Source organism: Acomys russatus, chromosome 3 (assembly GCF_903995435.1).
Source record: "Acomys russatus chromosome 3, mAcoRus1.1, whole genome shotgun sequence".
Taxonomy (NCBI): Eukaryota; Metazoa; Chordata; class Mammalia; order Rodentia; family Muridae; genus Acomys; species Acomys russatus.
In genome coordinates, this window is record NC_067139.1 from 2092381 (window position 1) to 2112023 (window position 19643).

Consider the following 19643-nt stretch of genomic DNA (forward strand, 5'->3'; position numbering starts at 1 on the left):
AAATTCAATTCATTCAATTGATTTCGGAGATAGCACAGAGCCACCAATTCTTTTTAAATTTTAAGCAAAATATTGAGAGGCATTTCAGTCCAAGCATAGAGTACTGACTGTAGAATCCAGCGTCTGTTCCCCAAGTGGGAAAACCAGGCTGAAGGGTCATGGTGACATCTCTTCCTCCCCAGGCTTTCCCACAAGGTCGGCCATTAGTGCCTTGGCTTTCTGTAGGCTCCAGCCATGCTCTCTCTGGACTGCACTCTGCCTCTCTGTGTACCCTTAGGAAGAATGAGCTGGCCCAGCCCCCAGCTCTGGTCCTGTGTGACCCAGCTCACTGAGGTGTCTGAGCCAAGCTTCTGTCTCCTTCTCTGTGGTTTTATAATTTATATGTTCCAAGAAAGATTTTACTAGGTTGACTTGCTGTTGTTTTAAATGTGCAATTGAAGGGTGAGCTAACTATAAGCCGAGAGCCTTCCGCCCTGAGGACAGGTGCTCCTGAGGAGTCTGGCCGCTGCTGTGGGCCCATCCGTGTGTGCCCAGCCTGGATCCAGCTCTGCAGGCCTTTAGTTATGGACTGTGCCACAGGGAGGAGCTGGCTGTCAGTCTTGCAGGCCATTGAATCAATATAGTTATATCTGAGTTAAAATAATGAATTCACCTGTATGTGTGTAAAAATGTGTCTGCATTGCTCCCTTTATTTGTGGCATTTAAGCCCAGGCCTCGTGTTTATTTAATAGCTTGAATGTTTGTCTCTTGTCATCCAGTGTTACAGAAAGTATATTCTACTTCAAAAGCATGCTATCTTGTTCCTTTTTTTTTTTTTTCTGGAGTTTATTAAACTTAAGCTAATTTTTTTGCTTTATAAACAGAAGCAGTATGGAAAGGGCTGGCTATTTGGTAGTTTTAATACTAATTTTACGGGAATAAGCACTTTATCTGCATTAAGCTTCATAAAGCAGCAATTTTGTTTATCTTTATGGCATGTGAGTGTGAGTGCGCAGCAGGAAATCTGGGTCTTTCCCAATGCAGGGACAGCGCAGGTGGATAGAGTATGCTGCTGCGCCACATGGAGTGTGAGAAGCCGCTGTCCTGCCTGAGAGCCTGTCAGCGGTCTCTCGTGGCAAAGATGCTGTTGCCTCTGTGGATGCTCCCACATTGAGACTCATACTCCAGGGGTTTTCCATAGGCTTTGACCATAGACTCTCCTCATAACCATTTTGAGGGTGACTAGAACATTATTAACCTGAACCCAGTAGTGGCCTGGAGGCCTAGAGCAAAAACTAGCCAGAGAAAGAACAGTCTTAATGCTAGTCCTATACTTGACATAATCATTGGCCTGTTAAACCACTCACACTCTTGTCTTCTTTATCTCATCAGCCTGTGCCCCTGAGGCCCACAACCTGTCTAAACTCGCACAAGTCTTGTCCCACATGGATGTAAATACTAGTCACGTTTGTGGGGCACATGTCTGAATGAGATCCGTCCCAGAGTAGTTTTTCAAAATTCCTGATCCTCTAAGGAATTCACTGCTTTTTGTTTGGGGACAATAGGAAACTCAATGAAACAAAAAGAAAAAGAAAAATTAAGTATTGTTTTTAAAACCGGATTTCCACCCAACAGATTGATTCCAGAAAAAATAAGCAAATGCATTTGAAAAACAACAAACAAAACAAAACAACAAGGCCAGTGAAACCAAGCAAGTTTGTATTGTAATCTTAGCGTTTAGGAGGCTGAGGCAGGAGAATTGTGAGTTTGAGGTCTGTTTGGGCTATGTGGTGACATAATAGAAAAATGAATGTTTTTCTTTGTTTATGTAAATGCTAATCATTTCCTCTAGAGTTTCCCAGTGTTCACCAGTGAGCTTAGATCTCTGTTGTATCAGAGCTGTTGTTCGGGGCGTGGAAGGCTGGGATTGTGCTTTTTCTGTACTGCTTGCTCCCTCCGTGCCCACACGCTTCCTTCCCTCCAAGTTCTGCCTTCTTGTCAGGCAGATCAGTGTATGGCCTGCAGTCCTGTGTGGCTTGGGTTAAAGCTTTTGGCAGGCAGCCTTGCAGAGCTTGGTGCTTGGTGTGTGCAGGCCTGTGGTGGATGTTGATGTTGTTGGCTGTCCACTGTCTGTCTACCCACCTACCCTTTTCATTATAGTTTAGAAGTGCTCACATACCTACCCTGACCTCTTCCCAGCTCACATACCTACCCTGAGCTCCGTCCCAGCACACATACCTACCCTGAGCTCTTCCCAGCTCACATACCTACCCTGAGCTTTTCCCAGCTCACATACCTACCCTGAGCTCCGTCCCAGCACACATACCTACACTGAGCTCTTCCCAGCTCACATACTTACCCTGAGCTCTTCCTACCTCACATACCTACACTGAGCTCCTTCCCAGCTCACATTCCTACACTGAGCTCTTCCCAGCACACATACCTACCCTGAGCTCTTCCCAGCTCACATTCTTACCCTGAGCTCTTCCCAGCTCACATGCCTACACTGAGCTCTTCCCAGCTCACATTCTTACCCTGAGCTCTTCCCAGCTCACATGCCTACACTGAGCTCTTCCCAGCACACCTGCCTACACTGAGCTCTTCCCAGCTCACATACCTACCCTGAGCTCTTCCCAGCTCACATGCCTGCCCTGAGCTCTTCCCAGCTCACATACCTACCCTGAGCTCCTTCACAAAAGCTGGAATCACTGTGATGCCACAATAGGGAGCACAGTGATTGTGCCTGTTCCCAGGGGCTTACACTTTCTTCGCAATTGCTCTGACGTTGAGTCTGTAACCAGACAGTTAAAAGATTTACTTCAGATATCAAGACGTATGAACCAAGTGAATATAGAGTGTGTATTTTCGATTCCGCCCATTTCCTGATTAAAAGTAAATAAACAGGAACGTTTTGTTATTGAAGTTGCTGGTTAAGTTGATTTAATTAACTTTTCCAGTCATTATGTGGTATAATTTGTTCTTGATTGAGAACACCCCAGCCAAACCACGCGCATTCCACTGCATGTCCTCACAGGTCTGTTTTCTTGCTTTTCTCAGTTGACTATCTGCTTCTAGCATTTTGTTTAAACACACACACACACACACAGCCAAAATGTGTGCTTCAGAAACCTTGAATAGCACGATAAATAAACATTTGCTACATGAGATTGAAATTTAAAATACCACCAGTTAGGAACTGTTCTCTGAATCTGGTATGGGGGAAAGAAAGCAAGCCCAATTAGACTTCTGTAGCATTTCAGAATGCACAGGCAGCCTCCCGTGATCTTCACAAGATCCGCACTGTGCGCAGAGTTTCCTGTGTGCACACTGCAGCTTTCAGCAGGTAGTGCTAGTCATGAACTGGGAAGGACGCAGGAGATGGCTTTTTGCTCTCTGAATGCAATTCTTAAGTGCAATCGTGACTTAGGAGACTGTTCTGTATATCTAACAGGATGGCTTTCGTACATACAGCATGCAGTTAGATATTAGGCCTCACACTGACTTGCGACTGTCAGAGTCTGTTAATAAGGTAAGCTGTAGGGAAACACTGGACTGCTCTCTGTCTTGGCATGATTCATTACTTTCTAAGCTACATGTTGTGTTTTCTAAGTAATGAGTTTTAAACGCACATTTCTTCTGCTTTACATCTTCTAATGAACCTGTAAAACTTCCCTCTATGGCTTGAATACTTAATTTAAAATGTTTTGCCTCATTTTGCCTCATGAGTTTTTATTTAAATAGTTCCTTGGTATTAGCCTGCTACTCTGCTGTAAGAAAGCGAGACAGAGGCTGGGCATGGTGGCGCCTTTATAATCTCAGCACTTGGGAGGCAGAGGCAGGCAGATCACAGAGTGAGTCCAGGACAGCCAAATCTACACAGAGAAACCCTGTCTCAGAAAACCAAAAGAAGATGAAGAAGAGGAAGAGGAGGAGGAGGAGGAAAGTGAGACAGTACCACCTTTAATTTCAACACCCAGGAGGAAGAGGCAGGCACATCTTTGTGAGATAGAGACTAGCCTGGTCTACATAATGAGTTTCAGGCCAGCCAGGGCTACATAGTGAGACCCTGTCCCAACAAGGAGAGTAGCAAACTTATCATAAATGATCCAGGCTGTGGTTTTTGAGTTTTGGTAATCACTGAGGTATTTTATAAGCGTATAGCAAGCCTAAATTCACCCAGTGGTGATACGATGGGAAAGCAAAGCTGATAGATTAATTGATAGGGCATTCTTGCTGCTTTTGGTTTGTTTGTTTGTTCTTCCTGACCTTTTTTTTTTTTTTTTTTTGTCTTTTCTTTAAATGTTTTTTGAAGTTTATGCTTTCAAACTGTCCAGTGTACAGGTATTGATCTACGTGATGCCCCTGTTGGATTTGTGACTAGGAGTACAGAATGCTAATGTGTGTGGGGTCCGTTGTTCCTCTGGCGATGATAGAGAAGGCTTCTGTTTGTGTTGAAGGCTTCGCATTGACCCTGTTCTCTGCCATACATTCACGTCACCTCTTCTCAGTGCTGATTCTACTTAGAAGTAGGAAGGTAGTTTACTCCAGGTAGACCTGAGATTTGGAGTTTTAGATTTCTGTACCCTTCGTTGCTTTCCATGTGCCATTTCTTGGTGCATGTAAGATGGATGGGAGGGACTGCCAGGCACTTCGCATGGGATATTATAGCGTCCTGTGAGCACACGCAGGGTTTGGATGTGGACGCTCAGCTGGGCGTGAGTTCTAGCTGTGTGATTAGTCTCCTACCGTCTTGGTTTCCTCATGTACTTTAGCGGGGCAACAGTTACATCTATTTTCAAGGACTTATCTGGAGAATTTCCAGTTATACTGTGTTGGCTCCAGCAATTAAACTCACTTCATTGGGCCTGGCAGCAAGGGCCTTTATCCTCGGAGCTGCTTCTGTTGTCCAGGTTTTCACAGGAAACGGAAAATGTTTGGCAAAAGTAATAGCAAGCTTGCTAGATTGAAGACGTTTTACACATCACACGTCTAACCAAGCCTGATCATCAGGAGGAAGGATGAGCAGGACAAGTGAGAAAGGAAAACAGCTCTACATGAAAGCCTCTTTAACCCCGATTGGAGGGAGGTAATGATGTGTGCAGACGTAGCTTAGGACATTTTTTTCAGATTTCTTAACTCTGCAAAACTCATTGTGCTGACTGTGTGTGTGTGGCACCGAGAGTGGCGCTGAGAGTGTGCTCGTCTCTCTCCATCGCTCTCTGGGGTGAGGCGTCCCTTTCTCAATGTCATGCCACTTGCACTGTAGTTTGTGCTGTATGGATGACATTTGACTTAGTGTACTTGAACTTCTTTTTAAAAGCTTAACTAACTGGTGATAACTAAGCTTACAGCAGCTGTGTCTTGGGCTCCAAATGCCCTTATCCCTGAGCTCCTCTGATTTCCATATTAGCTAACCATATTGTCTTTCCGGCAGCCCTCCAGGCTTGAAACCCCACTATCACCCTTTGACCCCCTTGTAGGCTCATGCTCCTGTTAGGTGTCCCTCTGCTCGTTCACCCACATTTCCCTGCAGCCCAGCATACTACATGCCCCTGACATTGTCACTGTCCCGTGCCGTGACAATTCCGGTGGCCTCCGCTCCTCGCTTTGACCTTCTCATGCTTGGCACATGCTTCTGCCAGATTAACAGTGTTGTGGTTCTCGCCGTGAAGTCCCTGTTCTGGAATCTTCAGTGACTCATAGCTGCTCACAGGGCGAAGCTCAGAGCCATTAACTTAATGTGTAGGTATCTTCTAAATCTGACAGTGGCCCAACTCTGTGATCTGCTCACTGACTCAGTGCAAGAGCTGTTTGCCTTGTTCACGGACCTTCTCTGCAGACGGAGAGTCTCGCTGATATCACCGTGTGTTTGCTGTCCGTTCTGAAATAGACGTCCTCATTTTCTCCACGTGTTTCTTTAAATCCTTTTGGGAAACTGCATAATACCTTTCATATTTTTATTTCTTTATCATTATCATTTTATTTAATAAACTTTGCATGTTAGATTGCCTTGAGGCTCATTGAAAGCTTGAGCAGAAGGTCCCTTCCCTTTCTCTTCTTACTTATGCATTGTCTCTTAGAAATGATGAATTAACTAAAACCTGTAGCTTGAGTTAGGGTTTATAGGAGAATGAGCGAGGGAGGGGCCAGTCAAAAGTAACTGAGAGGTTTCAGCCTGGATGATTGGAGAAAAGGTAATATATTTACCAAAAAATAAAAGAGTGGGTTTTGGTAAATACATAACATGTATCCACCATTACTTATGGAATACTATCAGTGCCCTAAAAATCCTGTGTTTGATGTGTGCATCCTTTTTTAAAATTTCACTCAACTTTTGTAGAATAGCACGTCATTTATTTGCCTTGCCTTCCACACCTTGCCCCAGTGCAGGGTTTGTGGCAGAGAAGACCTCAGCACCTGAGGACTAATTTGGGAAAGTCAGTTTGTAGGCCTGCCAGACCTGCGGAGAAGAGACAGGGAGCATGTGCAATGGGACATTTAATTTTGATGTGTAGCTTAAAGCCAGAGTTTAAACTCTAGCCTTGCAGGAAAAATGGTGGGTGTTTTTGGGCTCTGTGCCCTGTGACTGTCACAGTGGGTATGCAGATACTTCCACTGGTAGTAACTGACTGTGTATAATTTGGTAGGATTTAATTCACTGATAAATTTTATCTCAATGTAGTAATGTAGTTGCATTTGTTAGTAATCTAGGAATGGCTAAATTTTAATCAGATTTAGAGAACCAGCCAATATTTTCTGCATAAATTGCAGACATGTGGTCTTTGAGTTCTAAACTGGCAGGTCAGGGGATAGTGGCAACCAAGGTCAAGGAATGCTACTTCAAGTTGTTGGTCCTGATGCTGCCCAAGGGTTAATGAATGAGATGCTCATTCGTAAATACTCAATGAGCATATCAGATGGTATCTAATTTTGTACTGAGATGCTACATGAAGAACAAGTCCCCCTCTTTTCAATCTTAGTATTGGATTTCTTCTAAAAGAGCAACTTCTAGATGCTTGGGTTGATCCAGAGCAGATGACACCATCTTGCTGGGTTCTGGCACCTTGGTGGAATAAAGAGCACAGCATGTGTCTGCTCTTGGGAAGCCCCAAGTTTGCCCGTGCTTGCTGTGATCAAGTGGTGTGGGCATTTCGGATTTCAGAAACACACTGGTCAGAGTCAGCAACAACCACCAAACAGTGGAAGCTCAGGGGCTGGAGGCCAGTTGTGGGAAGACAACTCCCTCTGGGTGGCTAGTGGCCTCCTGTCTCCCACCTCCCACCTCCCCCCTCCCACTTCCCGCCTCCCGCCTCTCACCTCCCACCTCCCATCATTCTGAACCCGCACTCTGGCAGGGGCGGCTTCACTTCCTAGAAGCTTGCAGGAGGCAGGGTGGTGCCACAGGATCTCATTATGTGCACAGATGCACTCCCAAATACACCTGCTTCTGTTTACACTTGCTCCTTGTGTTTTGTGTGGTAAAACACTGCACTTTGTGGCTGTCATTTCCACGACTTTGCACAAACCAGGTCCTTTAACCACGACCACACTCAAGGCAGAATAGTCTCCTCTCTCCTAAATTTGAAGACATATTTGGACTTTAAGGTCAGCTTCCTAATGAGTGCATTTGGTGGAGTCACTGGCAGCATTACAAAGTGTTTCTTTCATGTTTTTATGAAGTTTATCTTTTAGGCCTGTGAGTGAAATTTACTCTTGGTCTCTCCCTCTTCTTGTTAATTTTTTCACATAATTTTAGCCGAGTTAAGAATTACTGCAAGAAGCCGGGCATGGTGGCGCATGCCTTTAATCCCAGCACTTGGGAGGCAGAGACAGGCAGATCTCTGTGAGTTTGAGGCCAGCCTGGTCTACAACGAGAGTGTCAGGACAGGTAGGGCTATTACATAGAGAAACAATGTCTTTGGGGCAAAAATTACTGCAAACTACTGAGAAACCAGGAATACATGATTCTTTTTTTTTTTTTAGAGCACAGACAAGCTGTATTTTGGGCCAATTTAAAATTCTATTTTGTGTTGAAAACTACCAACAGCCATACTGATAAGAGCATTTCGTTGTTATTTTTGTTACTTTGAATTATTTGCATGAGGAAATTAGAGTCTTAATGTTGAACACAGCTACAACCTAGGAGAGAAATAGCAAAGTCTTTGCTCAGTCTGTGGCCTCACCTCTTCCCCCTCTCTCTTCCTGCCCCCGGCACTCCTTTTTATTTCTGAAGCTTCTTTGCTTTTTTAGATAGGACTTCATCTCAGGTAGGGAGATTTTTATAAAAAGTTACCCCTAAACCCTCAGTTTTCCCCCCTCTCCCGCACTCTCCCACCCTTTCTTTGACTTTTCCCTCTTCTTGGTCTCTTCTTTCTTCTCTTCCCCCTTCAGCTGTAGAAAGTTGAGTTCCATCCTAATTATGAAATCTTCGGAGAGCATTCCCACATGGTTCTGTAAATGGGAGCTCCGGCCCTGTTCTTTTCATCTCTCAGCTCTCCCGCTTGACAGCTGAAAAGGTCTGACTGTGCCACACAATGGTTTGATTGGTTTCTCTGGGGGAGACTTTTTCCTGCCTCATCATTCGCCAGGCAGGTGGACCAGAAAGTCTCTTGATTCTTTTGTTGCCTCTCAAAGTCCGAGGTCTTTGACTGAATAAATCCGCCGTCATGGGATAATTTGGTAAAAGGAGACTGAGAGGTGCCAGAGAAAAGCCTCCTGACTTGGGTGCTGCATTAATGAAATAACGGAGCCTTGGAGTTTGCGATTGAAAAATCACTAGGAATGCAATGGGTGGAGATGGGCTTCTTTTATTTCCCACAAGGAACTTTGAATTCTACCAGTGAAAGCATGGCTATTGTTTGGCAGGCCTGCAGGCCTGAGCGTGTGTGCATCCGTACCCATGTTTAAGAGGGCAGCCCGGCCCGACTTTGTTGGGGTGCTGTGTCTACTTAGTCACTAGATTATTACTAGTGGATAGAAAGAATTCCAGGTGACAGAGCTAAGGCTGAGTTAACACAGGACGAAAAGTAATTTACAGATAGGCTGTCCCCAGCCATCTTTGTAGCTCCTGATAAGGTTTCATTTCAGAATGGATAGGCGACATTTCCACTTACGGGCCCATTCTGCGACATCTGTGATAACAGCTTCTGGATCCTAATTGAAATTGGTTTCAAAATGGATTTTCACTTTTCTCTGTCGTTGGGAAATATTGAATGGACTCAGAGCTGCCACAGAGAACCCTAGACCTTGGAAAATGGAGCAGGAAGCCAGGGTCATCTTTCATAACAGTGCCGATGATATGACAGTTTTGTTATCTGTCTTATTAATGAAATCATTGATCACCTGATGAGGGGGCTAATAAACTACCGTCCACTAGCATCCCTGAAGCTCAATTAGACTGTATTACAAACAGGAAGGGCAGAGGAGTAAACAACAGTGGGGTCCCCATCCCCCCCCAGTGAGGGGCAGTTAAACTTTCCATTTTCTCAGTCAGCATTTTGGATGGGGGCATTGGGTAGCAGCTCAAGGGCCGAGATTTGTACAAACCAATACTATATTCAAGAGCTTTCTTTTTGACCCATGTAGAATTATTAAACAATCTGTGAAGTAAAAGAATTTCAAAATACAGCAAAATTGATTTAAAAACTAGTACTGTTTTCATGAAGTCAAAAATTTTAAGTAGAAATGGAGCTTCTACATTATATAATAAGTGCTTTGAGGTGGGGAAAATGGCAAAACCCACATTTCCACAAGTCGCCTCCTCCGTAGGAGGGCTTTGGGGGATAGGCCTCATTAGGTGTATTATTGCTTAAGAAGATGAAGCCGGAGGGTTCATAACCTAGGCTCTTTGAGAAGAAAGTAGCTTATCATCCCTTCCTCCCTTAAAGGGCCCTGAGCGTCCTAGTCTGAGGGAATTAGGCTTGGCTTTAATGAGGGAGCTCTATTGTTTGGGGTTGGGCAGGCCTGGAATGTCCTTTCTGTCTGTCCTGAAGGAGGGGAAAGGATGCTTATGACTTCTCGGGTTTCACAGTGGGCTGTACTCCTAGGTGTTTCTCCTTTCTCTATGCCAGCAAGGATCAATGCAGCCCATCCTGGCTTGAAAGAGGATCTGTGATCAAAGGCATCAGTGATGTCACTGATCTCCAGTGATTGATTAGGACCAGAAGTTCTAGAGAACTCGGCATTTTCTTGTAACTTCAGATTCGCTCCTGTCCACCGTCAGGCTTGTTTAGCATGGCTAGCGTTTCACCAGCCAAATTACTAAAGTGTGCCACGGAGCTACACCCGTGGCTTTGCCACTGTTTCTGCTTATGGAAATTATGACCACAGTTTTTGAGCAACTTTAAAAAATATATACTGTTAAGAAAAATTGTGTCTATGAGTTAGCTCAAGGAACTTGGAATTCTGTATGTAATTTGGGCCAGCCGTTTCGGAGGAAGACACTTACCTTGTTGCTAAAGCGGTTCAGTTGCATATAGTTAGATGTGTTAAGATTTAAAATCTAAGTGTTTTATATGAAGATTTAAAAATTCTTTGAGTTATTTTTTATGGGAACTGCCTAACATTTTCCCTCTGCCTTTTGAGAGGATGACTCCTTCTCTGTACGACTATATCTTTAAAAATAAAACCACATGCGTTTCATACTAAGAGAAGCCACGCAACTTGAAAGGCAGCGCAGGAGAGATGGAGAGGTCTCCCTGGGACTCTCCATACCTGCAGTTCAGCCATCAGCTCAGCTCCACCTACAGCAGACTCAGGGAAAGCCAGAGAGAAAAGCCTCTTCTGGAGAGTTCTGAGACCTAAGAACAAGGCAGAAAATGGAGATTGTTCATTTTTATTAAGGTGACAGCCACCTTCCATGGTTGGCTCTAGGGAAGACTTGGTACACACTTACCTATATCAATTTCTTTTTTTCACAGAAAACGTGTCATTCTAAGCAGGGCTACAAAGTGTGTTTATAGTCCAGTTCTGTGAGGAGAACAGAGAGTCAGAAGGGGCCGTGGAGAGAAGATGGTGTGGTGGCCAAGTGTGAGACTGCAGTGGCTGACTGAGGCTCGCCATTGGTGGAATAGCTTTTACTCCACCGGTTGTGATAAAGTCCTTGCTCTAAGACCTTTGCCTATAAATCAAGAGAACCTTACAGGACTGGAACAGTAGCATAAAGCAATGGGACGTCCACATGTGAGTGCTTCCTGGTAAAATAGGACTCTAGTCTTCAATTGGAGATTTCTTCGAAGCATCCAGAAGCTAGATGACATGATGATCCATTGCATATTAAATGTTAAGCCAAGTCTGCCTTAAAAAAGCAAAACCAAAAACAACCACCATATAACCCAAAGTTAATATGCCTAGGATTGTTTCCAAATTCTGGCAGATTTCAGAACAGGAGAAAAGTTCCTTTCTGAGGATGGAGCAATGGCTCAGCATTAAGAGCACTTGCTACTCTTGCAGAGGACCCAGGTGAGGTCCCCAGCGCACATGTGGTTCCTCACAGCCACCTGTAATTCCAATTCCAGGGGATCTGGTACCCTATACCCAGTGACCTCTGTGGGCACTGCATGTGTTTGGTGCCATGCGTACATGCAGGCAAGACATTTCATTTAAAGAAAATAAATAAATAAATAAATAAATAAAATTCCTATAAACGTTGACAGCAGTTCCTGTGTAGGCTAACAGTGTTTTATAAATAGAGTTTACTTAGCAAAAACCATATGTATGCCCAGTGCAATAATCTTATATTTATTTATGTTTTGATTTATAGAAAACATGTGCCCTTGACAAAGCCTTGGGCTTTTTTCCACAATTAAAAGGAATCAAGTTTGAAGGGGGAAAAAAAGCTACCATCTTAATGGGAAACTTCCCTCGCGTAAATTCAAAGCATTTTCTTTGATCTCTTGTATACAAAATCTGAATGTCCATTAGTTTGACCCATAAAGTGGGTGGGAGGAATTCAAAGTGAAAAAGATGTGTATAAATTTATCTATCTGCCTGTCTATCCATCCATCATCTCTTTTTTTCCTTGTCTGTCTGCATCCATACATACATCAGCATACTTAATTGGTTGACTATTGGACAAATGCAGATTTTAAAAGGCTGCGTAGTGTCGGTTTGGCAGTGTGCAGTGGCACAGCAGGAAAATTGTTGCAAGCGTCTGTTGCTTGTTCTTGCTGGCACTCCTTGGTTTGGCATGGGTGGTACTCCTCTTTTTTTTTAAGGATTTATTTTGCCTTTTTAAAATTATGTGTGTTTAGGTCTGTGTGCAGGCATGTGTATTGAGTACAGTACTTATGGAATCCAAAAAGGGGTATGAGGTTCCCTGAGTTGGTGTTACAGCTTAGCCACCGACAGGGTGCTGGGAACTGAATTTGAGCCTTTTAGAAGAATACTGATGCTTAACCTCTGAGCATTTTTTCCAGCTCATTTTCCTCCTTATTTTTTAATGATTGGACCGAGGACAGGAATAAAGTAATTATTAAATATGGGAACATCAGAATGCTTGGGTGCGTTAGTGATGCAAGCACCAATTATACATATAATTATGTTAGTATGGTTTTTTTTTTTTTTTAACTTGGAGAATTTTTATTTTAGAAGTGAGAGTTTATATGTGCTTATAGAACCACAAAGAATAGTTAACCTTTTACAGAAGCTGTTTCATGCAGTCTCTGGCATCTGAGCCTTGGAAAGCCCAGCTCCTTTAGCCATGAACAGGGACTACTGACCTGGGCAGCAGTAACCTCAAGACTGACGTGGCATGTCTGAGAAGTGAGCTATTTCAACAGCACGAAGGTTAGTTACACTTACCGTCCTGGAGGTTTATGGACAGGCCTGAAATATTGGGCGAACCCGTTGGAGCCTTACCCTACTTTCTTTAATCTCCTGGGACCTTAAGAGGTTTTATGACCTATCCTTTACTAAAGACGCTGGGTAGTGCTAGCTTTTCTCCAGGAAAATGCTGGCTGAGTGATCAGGAATGCTGTTTGATCTCTCGTGAGGAGACAGCCTCCCAGGTGTTCGGGAGCATGCGGGTGAATCTCGCCTGTGTTCTGGGTTGCAGTGTTGGAAGCCTGCTGACATGTAGGGGATGCAGTAAGAGGGATCCAGGAGACTCGTGCTTGGACATGATTTGTCTCTTACAGCCAGGAACCTGGTCACACAGATGAAAAGAGCTCTTTGCCTCCAACCGTCTGCTTCAGTGACATCCACTTTAATTCCAAAAGAATTTAGAAGAACATAGAATAACAAGAAAGATGCCAGGTGTGTAAAGGCTGCTTGAGAAGAATAAATTAATAAAATTTCAGTTTAAAAAGGTATTTTAGAATTCTCTTTAAATTGAGCAGCATAAGCCCCATGTATAGGCCCATCTCAGGCTGAAAATCACGTAGGATTTTGTTCAGGACAAAACAGACCATCACATTGTTAAATCAAACAATTCAGGTGTTCTGGAAGATAATCTCCAGATGTCAGTTTTAGGTACAAATCCAGAGAGATTTCCCCATTTCTCGCTGCTGTGTAGATGATTACAGTGGTGTTGTTGCTCTGTTGGGAGCTGTGCATTTCTCTGCAGCTCTGGTGCCATCTCTTACTGACCAGGCACCCCGCACTCCTCTTCCTGTGTCTGCTTCTATGCCAGAGGGGTCCTGGTAACTGCGTGACCAATTCTTCCAGCCCCAGCCTCTCTTCTAGAGCCTTGAACATCTTCACAGAACATTTCGATTTTGCATCTGGTTTTTTTTTTTTTTTTTTTTTTTTGCATTTACATTTCATTGTGTCTTTACATGGAGCCTTCGCAAACTTCTGCGTTGCTAATTTATTTAGTTTCTATAAACCTTTTGGAGTGAAAAAAGAAACAAAACCAAGAATGCAATAATAAACTTTGATTACCAGACCCCTAAACTGTGACCCTCTGAAGAACTTTTACTTCTGTTTAACCCTGCAGTAGGACCTCATAGGCAGAGACTGGACGGCATCGTGGCTGAACAGTTGTGCCCCAGAGCTTGTACAGCAAGGGAGAGGCCCGGAGTCACGCCTCCCAGGGACACCTGCAGAAGGTCTGCAGTGACCTTCATGTGGCAGCTACTATATAACTCATTTTAGGAAGCCTTTCTATGAGAAATGGAGCCTACAGTGATCTGAGAAGGACAGTGCGCCTCTCTCTTCACCCCAGCGGCCAAGCACCTGTTGACTGTGGCATGATCTATGTTGCTCATATTTATTGCTTCTTGATTTCCTCTAACATAAGCGTGGTTTATTATAATGAAGGAATTCTTGCTTTTGGGAAATTAAAGAATTCATAAAGATAATCGTGAATATGGCCTGGAATCTGCTTTGTTCAAGCGTTTTATTATTTTTTAGTGTCTTTTTTCCATTGACTTTCTAACTGGCTGCCTTTAGGTAAATATATGCATGAAACATTTTTTTCCATGTCATGGACCAATCTCCAATTTGTACATAAAGACTATGAAAATCCTCCATCTTTGATTATATTTTTTTTTCCTTTCTCCCTTCAGTGAATAACGATGGGGTGGGGGCAGGGTGAAAATCATTCTCAACGAATCTCTTCGTCTTTGAGTACGCTTTACTGAACCAGCTTCAAGAAATACATCAGTCTGCATTTCCATTCAGCTATTTATGTGAATGAACATTTTTAGAGATACCAGTATCAGTGAGATTTCTTTTAATGAGGTATGATTGGTTGAAACCTCAACTGTTCACAAAAATTGTAATTGAAGTTTGGTACACAGAAGTGTTTGCCTTGAGAGCGAGCAACATGCTGAGTTTCTCCAAAGCGAGTACACAACGAAACCAGAGCCCAGGTCAGGAGGGAACATTGGCTTTGGTTTATCTGGACACTGGTGGCCATGCCATGTGAAAGGTTTCCAGCACCCGCTTGATAGGGACATGGGCTCCCAGGTACCCATCTTTTGGTGGACCTGATGTGTCTCCCTTGGCTTGCATTGAAGAATGGGATTACTGTGCCCTCGACTGTGTGCATATTTAGTTTAATAGATTCTACATTGCAGTTTTCCTGAGTGCGTCTGTACCTTTGCTGCTCATCCTTGCCAAAATTACTTATTTTTAATTTTAGCCCTTCTGTTGTCCATGCAGACTAACCAGTTGGGATTTTAATTTGCTCTTGATGAGCTAAGGGCTTAATCGCCTTTGAAAACCACTAGTGGCCGTGTACACATTCTTTCTGTCAAATGGCTGTTGAAATCTCCTGCATAGGTAGACGGATGCTAGGTGGACCGATAGATGATGGATAGGCTGCAGGTCTTTGGGATAATGTTTACCAGATGTTCTAGCACTGGTGAAATAAACGCCACCTTTATCGGATACTGCTTTGATACATCATTTTACTGCCTTTTCTGAGTTATTTTATTCTGCTGGTCAATCTGAATTGTTCTTTTGCCAGTCCTGTGCCCTCTCAGGTATTGTATATGGAATGCATTCTGTTTGAGATTGTGCATTGATCTTCTGTTATTTTCCCCTTTCAGATAGTTCATGACTGTAATTTAGCTGACCTTTAGAAGCACCTTTTTAGCATCATGTTTGTGAACCTATCCATGTAGGAAAAGTAGAAACACATGAATAGATGTAATCAATGTCAGTGATAGCTGTATTTGTGAAGAGCAGAAAGGAAACCAACTGAGAAGGGCTCAACTATGTCTGTACCGATCTATTTCTTTGAAGAATAGAGTTTTAAACAAATGGGGCTAAATGTTGGCATGTGTTAAGTATGGGGGCGAGGGCCTGGATGCTTATGTTACTCTCTGAAAGGGTCACGATTCCAAGGTACCTCTGAGGTTTTGTTGGGATGATGGTGGGCATCTGTAGGCTTCGTGAAAATTGTGCCAACTGCAGCAAACAGTCTTCATTGTTTTCTACCACATGTGCACACAGCTGCTTTCTTCCTAGGGAGACATCACAGCCACACAAATGTGTACTCACTTCGGTGTCAAGCTTCTGCCTTCTTCACAAGAGCTTATTTATTTGTTTTTTTCTTAAGTGTCACTTATAAGAACGTACATATATAAGAACGTACACTTATAAGAACAAGAAATAATGCTGGCAAGACCTACCAGATGTTCTGTTTTCACCTTTTATATTTTAACACATTCCAGAAATAATTTAGGTTTAGTTTTGTCTCATCTGTCTTGAACTGAAAGTTTCAGGTACATTGATAAGCAGTTTGGGTGAAGTGAATGACTTGTATTCTCTCAGGAAAATGTACCCCCACCCCCATGCCTGCCCCAGTCTCTCTGTATCATGCTGCATTCTTAGCATGTCACAGTAGCTAACCCTGTTATCCACTGGCTTCTTCTGCTAAGATCTCTCAGGCATGGGGTACATGCTGAGGCTTTATCACTGTTGGAGTTTTATTGGTAGCAACAAATAAGGTCAAAGGACTATTGGAACTGAACTTCCTCTCTAGCTTTGGGTGACCTTAGTGGGCTAGTGACTTGGGGATGCTAGTCTTAAGACTGCACAGGTCATGATTGAATTGAAAGAAGCTCATGTGACGGATGATGCCCCAGTTCTGTATGTGATATGCAATGTGTTACTTTGCATAACTTTATAAAGAGGTGGATCTCACACATCTCTAAAACTGCCAAGCCGCATGCTATCTAACCCTTTGAAGGTAAGAGTGTTGCCATCCAAGGTAAAATTGCAGGATGTTCTTAAGTCCGGACCTTATCCCTTGAATGCTGGCCCACAGTCCATGCTAAGCTTTTGGAAACAATTGAGAGATATGACACCTATTTATTCCAGATCATCTAGTGTTTGGTTGGTCTTTTGTCTGGGGAGACATGAGTTCACCATAGCCATGACAATGCTTAGGGAAAACTTGCCTGCCAGCCGCAGAGAAATTCGAACTTCCTTCTTTCTCCACAGGTGTCTCAGGGAAATGACTCATACAATAGAACTTTTCTTGTCTAGACCCTTCCCAGGGGACTTCAGTCTAATAAGAACTTTTTCTTTTTTCTTTAGCATGCTCAGGACAGAACAAAGGAAGAGGTTGTGGAGAGAGTGCAGAGAAAGGAAATGTAGCAAACCCTAGGCCATCATGTCTTCCTAACTCCTTCACTCTGACTTACAGGCAAGCGTGTAAACACAAGGCACAGTTTTACTGATGTGCCACCACGGTCAACAAACTCCATAAGGCCATGCTAAGTGTAACATACTGTACTTGATTGTGTAGGTCAACAAAATGTAGACTCTACTCTCAAGCTATGTGTAATTGAATGACTTAACAGCCAAACCACAGCACACTTACTTATGCAGTAGAGACAATAGCTCTGGAGGGCCAAGGAAAGCCCACCAGAGAGGTAGTGTATGAATTAGCGTCTTTGCATGTCAGCAGTGAAGGCTGACAGGAATGGGACTGGTAACTGGAGAGATAATTAGGTGAAGAAGAAAGGCATTTCAAATAGAATCAGCTATTTTAGCAAAGACATGGGAATAGGGCTGACATTAATCATTTGCGAAAAACCAATGTGCCTGGCCTATGACCAGTTAGGTAAGAGCTGGGGATATTGAGGCCAAATTTTGGGGTCCCATCAAGGAGTACGAAGGAGGATAAGCTCCATTCTTAGGTGACTAGGAAGAGGGGAGTGATGCGATCTCATTTGCTTTAAAGCCCTTCAGCCTCAGTAGGTTACAATGGAAAGGGTGGACATTCAAGGCTTTGCATAGGATCTCCTGGGAGAGTGGAAGACAAAAGAGACAATATTAAATCAGTATATGGAAAAGACTTCCATACCCCATATTCACTATCGCACTATCTATAACAGTCAGGAAATGGACCAGCCTAAATATCTACAACATGATGGGACATTAGTCTGATGAGTTTTGTAGACTTTGAATTCTGTATCATATTGTTTCTCATATAAAACAGCATGTGTCACTCTCACCTCTCTAGGTTTTTGTTTTTGTTTTTTTGTTTTGTCTTCTTAAGCACAGGTGTAGTTTCTTTTTCAGTGGTCAGTAATACCATTACATAGGCTCACACACATGCCTGGTGGATAATTCATTTTAGAACAAGTCTCCTGGAGATTGTGCGTGTATAAAATCCACTGGTCAGAGTCCTGAAACGTGTGCTCCTGCCTTTATTCAGAGGAGGAGTGCTCAGTGAAGCCCAACCATTCTGTTTCTAGGCAGTTCTAGGCAGAGGATTCTCCCTGTGTGGGGCAAAATACACCTGCCCAAAACTTCAACACCATCTGTTTCTCTTTGCTCTACTTCCTGTAAAAGCACTTTAAAATAGGAGTTTGATTGATAGTAGAGGCAGAAAGTGGACTTTAGAGTCGTCCCCCCCCCAACCCCCACTGGCTTAGTTTATCATTCCATTCTGGAGAAGTTATGGCTACTGCACCCCACTTTGATCATCGTCCTATAAGCATAACTGTAGGCTAGTCACCATCATGAAGGCCAAGACACAGCAGGTCTCTGGTCACCATCATGGGAGCAGAAAGCCAGCCCGTCCCATTCACCATAACCTAGACTGAGACGCAGGTGGTCTCGTTGTCACAAAGGCTGAACTAGCAGCTTGGTCACTGTCCCTGTAGCCATAAGCAGGCTGTGAGACTCAACAGCTGCCTGTGGCCTCAGCCCTGTTGCACCAAGTTAGCATAATAGGCCTCATATTTGTGGACTTTGTAGCAGGGACAAGAGAGTCATTGCAGTGAATGTTTTGAGAACAGTAAGGTGTTCCAGTGTAAGAAGTTGTTATGGTTACATTGACAGGATGTATTTGTATACCAGATGTTCAGAGGGAAGAAAACTGCAGGGCTTATCTTCACAGGGTATGAGATAGGAGGCCAGAGTTTGGTGTTGAAGGAGAAAAAGATGCAGAAGCAGGCATTGGTGGAGTGGAGTTCCAGTTCAAGGCAGTAAGAAGCAAATTGTAACCATTATAGGTACTGTCCATGTGATGGAGGCCTCCACACAACTCATTGCATCAGAATTACTAGAATAGTGAGAGTCGGGAATTGGACAGGGGTGTGGCAGGCCCAGCAAGACCAGTGATTCACAGATGAGGGTATCCACCTTATTAGATGTGGAGACCCTGTGAGTCTGATCCTGTGGAGGGTAAAGTGATGAAGATCGCAGACAACCACGGTAGCAAGGTAGATTAACGAGCAGGGCATGTCTTGGCTTATGGACCATGGCTTTGCATGGGTCTCCTTTTTTAAAGACAGTGTAGGGAGGATGGCAGTGAGATGATAAGGAAATTCAAGATGAGACCCAAAGTCAGTAGCTATTTCACTGTTGACACTGATGCAACTTCAGTTACTCTCATCAGTGCCCAGAGACAGAAAGAGCTGATGCCCTAGTGGGGAGTTTTTCCAGTTCCAAGGTTGGATGGGGCTGGGCGTTCTTTCACTGCTGTTAGCCAGTTTAGTCGTCTGCCAAGAAGTGATAAGACATTCCAGCTATAAGGAATGAACAATACCTAAGTGTCCCTCAGTAGAAGAATGGATAAAGAAACTGTGGTGCATTTACACTATGGAATACTCCTCAGCTATTAAAAACAAGGAATTCCCGAAATTTGTGGACAAATGAATTGAACTAGAAATTAAAATGAGTGAGTTCACCCAGAAGCAAAAAGAGTCAAATGGTATATACTCACTTATATCGAGACACTAGCCCAAGGGGCATGTCCC

General features: G+C 43.5%; 1 protein-coding gene across 1 annotated transcript in view; it reads left to right on the forward strand.

Annotated features, from left to right (window-relative positions):
• Positions 1-19643, forward strand: part of Gli3 (GLI family zinc finger 3) — a 277309-nt gene that overhangs the window by 14242 nt on the left and 243424 nt on the right.